The sequence below is a fragment of the Pseudonaja textilis genome, chromosome 1 (assembly GCF_049901715.1).
Source record: "Pseudonaja textilis isolate UNSWEBS1 chromosome 1, rPseTex1.2, whole genome shotgun sequence".
Taxonomy (NCBI): Eukaryota; Metazoa; Chordata; class Lepidosauria; order Squamata; family Elapidae; genus Pseudonaja; species Pseudonaja textilis.
The window spans coordinates 197,373,337-197,378,902 of record NC_141990.1 but is presented as its reverse complement, the minus strand read 5'-3'; positions in this window follow the sequence as shown (position 1 = coordinate 197,378,902).

The window sequence follows — 5,566 nt, the reverse complement described above, 5'->3', positions numbered from 1 at the left end:
CTTATTTTTCCTTCCTTGCTCTTCCCATCTTTTTCTTTGTCTTTCCTCTTTCCCTTTCTCCTTTCCTTCCCCTTCTTGCATGCTCAAATGCAAAAGGGGAAACAGTTCTCCTTTTGTTTTATTTTTAGTTTGTTTGTTCCAAAAAAGTAGTATGTAGTATTTCAGTGTTAAGATAGTTATTTTTCTTTAATAGCAGACTTCACACATTGAATAACTTAAATTTTCATTTACTTTGTACACAAACATTCTTTTTTCCCTTTAAATATTTTTTTTCTTGGGTATATGGATAACATTTATTTTCATTTCTTTTCTGCAATGTTTAGCTTCTCTCCTCCTCTCTCTCCCTTCTCATTTGAAGCCTCTGTCTGTATAACTGTGGCTCTGAATTCCCTTACTGATTACTGCCTATCAGGTTTAGCATTTGCGTGTGTGTGTGTGGGGGGGGGGGGATTGAACTTAAAGGACATCTTTCCTCTGATAAACTTCATTCATGAAGTTACCTCCATGACTGGTTTGTAATAGTGACCTTCTGATTCACTTATGGTGATCTGCTGAGATTATATCTTGGTGAAATGGGCAGAATGTGCTATTCCCATAGTCACTGTACTATGCTTTTTATTTTTTTTATTTTTATAATTATCTTAGCTGGCCATTCATATCTTCACTTCTATTCATGTGCTCTCAAGTGATACATTTCCAAGGCCAGAATGAAAATAAATCTTAGTCTAATGTCTCCAGTAATTCCCATCCATCATTTTTATAGCCCAGGTTCAGAATTAATTTATTTTCAATATGCTTCTGCTACTGCTGTTGGTTATTTTGGTTCTAGATTTCTACAGAATGCCTTTCAAAAAACGCTTGCCCTTATCACATCAGAATACGTATCCAAGTTTTGAATAGATTGAAACAATAGCAATGACTTCCTAAAGCTTTTGAATTTTAAAAGTAGCATTGTATGGAGCTGCAGATTTAAACATTTTTATCTTGCCCTTACTCCAAAACTGGCACACACAGTTCCATCTCTCATTTTATTTAAATGAGTGTATGAGCTTCAATAAGATAATCTTTCTCAAGCTTGTCCACTTCAAAAACGTTGGATTTCAGGTCCCATAATTCCCAGTTTGCACAACCATTGAGAATATGGAACTCAAAGTCCAATATAGCTGAAAAATGCCAGGACGAGAGAGGTTAAGCTAAGAGATTTTGAGTGGACCATAGTCACCTGGTGACTTTATAGCTGACAGGGAAGCTAATGCTCTAATAATTATAAGCTCACTGATAACATGCCTGTTAAAAATCGAACATAACCTATAACCCATAAGCTATAAGTGTCACGTACAGGGGTGGGATCCGACCAGTGTAACTACTGATTCGGTGGTTTTACGTTTTGTGAACAGCGTTGAGCGCAAAGCAGCTGCGGTTGAAAAAGCAGGAAATAAAGGTCAGGTAAGAGCCCAGGCGAGCGGGTGGGCCAAAACAGCAGCAGACATAGAACCGGTTCTGTGTCTGCTGCTCTTCAGAGCTACCGGTTCTACAGAGGTGGACAGAACCGGTAAAATCCCACCCCTGGTCACGTATATATTAATTACGCAGCATAATCAAAACTGAGCAACATTATTTTTCTTTGAAGTTCTCCCTAAGTCTATAATTTTATTAATGAATTTTCTGCATTGGCTGGAGAATTGAATTTTGTGTCCTTTGAAATATCTCCCATCTGTCAGAGTTTACAGGTTTATTTAGAAAAGTCACATAGCACATAATAATAAAGTTGGATATGAAGACATTACTCATTGTCTGCCGTAGCGTTCCCTGAAATACTTTCATGAAAACAAAGGAGGAACACAATTCATATTGTTGTTAAAAAAAAAAATCCATGCTATTTTTCAAACTGTACATTAGTACCAGGCATCAGTTTAGCAGCGCTGATCATAATGGTTTAGGCTGGCAAATGACCTCACCCAAATAAAGCCTGATTTGTTTCTGTGTTTGAAAATGTGAAGTAAGAATGCATAAATGTTATCTGAATGGATATGCCTTGGTATGGATGTAACTTTAGGTCAGGAAGATTGAATTTCCTAAATGATGTTGGACTTTTTATCATATATTAAAAGGAAATGTAAGCACACAGAATAGAAGCAGAACCAGAAGATGGATGCAGAAGAAATGATCAGAGCATAAACCATCCAAATCAGGACTATATTAATGGCAATGAATAATGCAGATATTAAATGGCACTGTAAAGGAGTTAACTCTAAATCTTTCCATGCATTGTAGCTTATTCTAAATACACAACATTAGAATGGTTCGATGTAAATTTAAACATGGATAAGCTTATAACCAGATATTTCTGCTTGTAACATTTCCCACTATAAAGTGAATGCCATAGAGGTGGTGTAGGAAACATATATGCCCATGTTCTTAATGGATCTGTTTCAGAGTGTTTTCTTGGCCAGCATAAATTTAACTTTCCATTCAAGGTTTGGCTATGTATGTGGATGATCTGTATATTATTGCATTAAGTAAACTATCAGAGAAATGTATTGGACTTGTAACTCTTGAACTTAATAGGGCTACAATTACCAGCTATTGTACATTATCTCCATGCTTGCCCAGTGACTACAGTAAAAATAGATATGGCAAAGCAAAACATCTATATAGTAAACTTATAAGTTAGCCCTATACTTCCCCTCTGTTATTCAAAGTTAGAATAACAAACCAGAGAAAGTTGGAAACAAGCTGTGGTGCAGAATGTCTATGGAGATTCTCAATCATCTAGGACATGATTGACCCAAAGGCGCTTTTTCAAGAGGCAGCCACACTTTCTGGTTTTTCTTTGAAGACGTCTCATTGCTCATCCAAGAAGCTTCTTCAGCTCTGACTGAGAATAAGTAGAAATCCTTCCATTCCCCACCATCCAGTCAGAGCCAAAGAAGTCCGGTTGCCTCTTGAAAAAAAGGGGATAAAAGCAGCTTTGGGACAGTTTTGCAGACAATGTACCAGCTGCCTTAGATAATTTAGCTGAGCCTCCCCCAAGATCTGTGATGAGGAGAGAATGAAAAGCTCAGACTATGAACCCTGTGCCTACTCCAGGCATTGGAGGACCAATAACTTTCCTTTGTTGTTATACACTGCAAGCAACATTTCTCACATAGCTGCAAATAACCAATCCCTTTGCCTAGTTCTCCATCCCCATCAACTCTTGGACGATTCTTGGAATAATTTTCTAAATCACACCAGCATATTTCATGTATAACTCCCTGGATCAAAGACTGCCTTGTTGCTTTCTGAGCTTTTTAATCTTATTTTTTTCCATTTGTCGTTTCAGAATTCAAATAACTCACTGTTTTTATGGAACAGGAATTATTATTAGTATTTTAAAAAAAGAATATTTTTACAACAGTTTGAAGAAAATCAGCTTGGGAGGGAACTTAATCAAGAAACAAAAGTTCTCTTCCATTCTGCTTAATTAGTTTCTCCTCCCCTTAATTGGTCTGTATATTTTATGCTTCTGGTTTGTCTTTGAAAAACTGTTCTAACCGAGATGCGAGGAAGAAATTAATGAGAGACACGGGTAATGAAAAACTATGTTTTTGACACTCCCACAAAGACGGCAAGAATTTTGCCGAGATGAGTATGGAAGTAATAAAGTTGTAATAAATGTCACAGAGATAGGTGCTTTGATTGGAAGGAAACTCAGACACTCTTCCAGCTGCTGAACCTGTCAGTTATATAAATGAAAATGCATATTGGGAAGAAATAGGTGATAAATCTTTTACTCTAGAAATGAAATTTTGATTGAACATAGAGAAATATGGTAATAAGTAAATTAGCTTCCTGTTACTTGAAGGTGGCTTCTTTTCAATACCAGACAGCCTGTTTTAAACATGAAAGCGTATCTCATAAATACACTTTTTCAAAAGAAAAAATAATAATAGTGCACATACAACAGATAAAGAGAATCTTTTCTTTGAATCCGTGTGTATATAATGAAAGTCGAATGCTTCCTCTATTATAGGAGTTAGTGATAAACATTGTATTTCCATAAGTAAAAATATGGCTCAAAAATGTCATTGCTCAGACCCACATGGTACTCATTGTTGGAATTCCAAATACCATGGGAGACATTAAAGCAGAGTAAATATTAGGCAACATATAATTTCTACTTATTGACAGCATATTATATATTATCCTGTGGTTAATACCAATTAGAATGTAGAATTCAACAATGCAGGTACCAGCATTTGCACTTATGCACTAACTGAGTACTAGGAGCCACAGATATAGAGACAGTTGGCAGAAGGACCCCACATTTATATCCATTCCTTGCCTAAAAGACTCATTTTGCATATCTCTAGGAAACACACCTCCTATTGGTTATCCGGCTATTCTGAAAGCTTTCATCACTTCCTTTCTCAAACGAGTTCTCTTTTCTGTTCTGACTCTGATCTGTCTTTTCAACTGTTTACCTGACCCAATCTTTCTCCATAACAGAGGAAAACATACTATAGAGGTTTAGCTGTGTGCAGATTTACGTAACGGAGGCTTTTAACACAGGTTTTCCTATCATCATGTTATTTCCTAAAGACCGTCTTTATTTCTTTTCCATCTAAACATCAGCTTCAAGAACATTTTCTTATAAAATGTGTATTCCTAAGTTTTGTGTTTCTGGCTCCACATCTTTTGACTTTATAAAATTATCTGCTCTCACTTGTTGGAGACACTGGTAGTAGAGAGATCTTAAAATTCCTTAACAGTCTTTGCAAGGACTGAGTTCTTTGGCTCAGTTAAAGGACTGTTTTAAGCCATAATTTTTAAAACAAACTTGTTGAAGCACAAATGGTTGGATACATGGATAATGTGACACTAATTTATAAACTACAAGTCTAACCTGTCATTATTGGTTGGCTTAGTGAAATATGCTGTACAAACCCACATACGGTAAGTTTTCAAGAGTCCACCTAGACTGCAGTATGAGGGAAACTCCCATAATTCTTTTTTCCCTAAATTTATTTTTAGAACTTTGTGCAGATCATTTATTATTGTCTTGGTTCTTTATGTTTGACCAGTTTTGAGTACATTACAATTTCCTTTGGCTTTTCTAATTCTTGAGTACTCTCTGGCCACTTTGTTCCAGGTCTACTGGAAATCTTCTTATGAACGTAACCTGTATTCATGATTAATAAAGCATCATCTCTCTGATAGTGAGGAGGAGGATAGTAGTCTACCAGAAAAGAAGTTTGACAGATCTTGCTATGGAATGAATTCTAGAGGCATTAGTTCATTGTTCTGGGGAGTCAGTGAAGGAAATAAATTATCAAGTCAGGGTACATGAAATGGCAAATAAAATAATGGCTTGGCCAGTGGGGAAAATAAGCAGTATGGTCCAGCAATCAAACCAAGGACTAGGACAATTGACCATGGCCACATTGTCATGGCAACTTCATTGTGGCCCCCCTGCCCCAGCCAACCCACCGCTGGCCCCATGACTCCATCTCACTGCCACAGTCACAGTCACTGGCCGCACCACAATGAGCTCAACGTCCTGTGTGTCTCTTCACTATTGGCC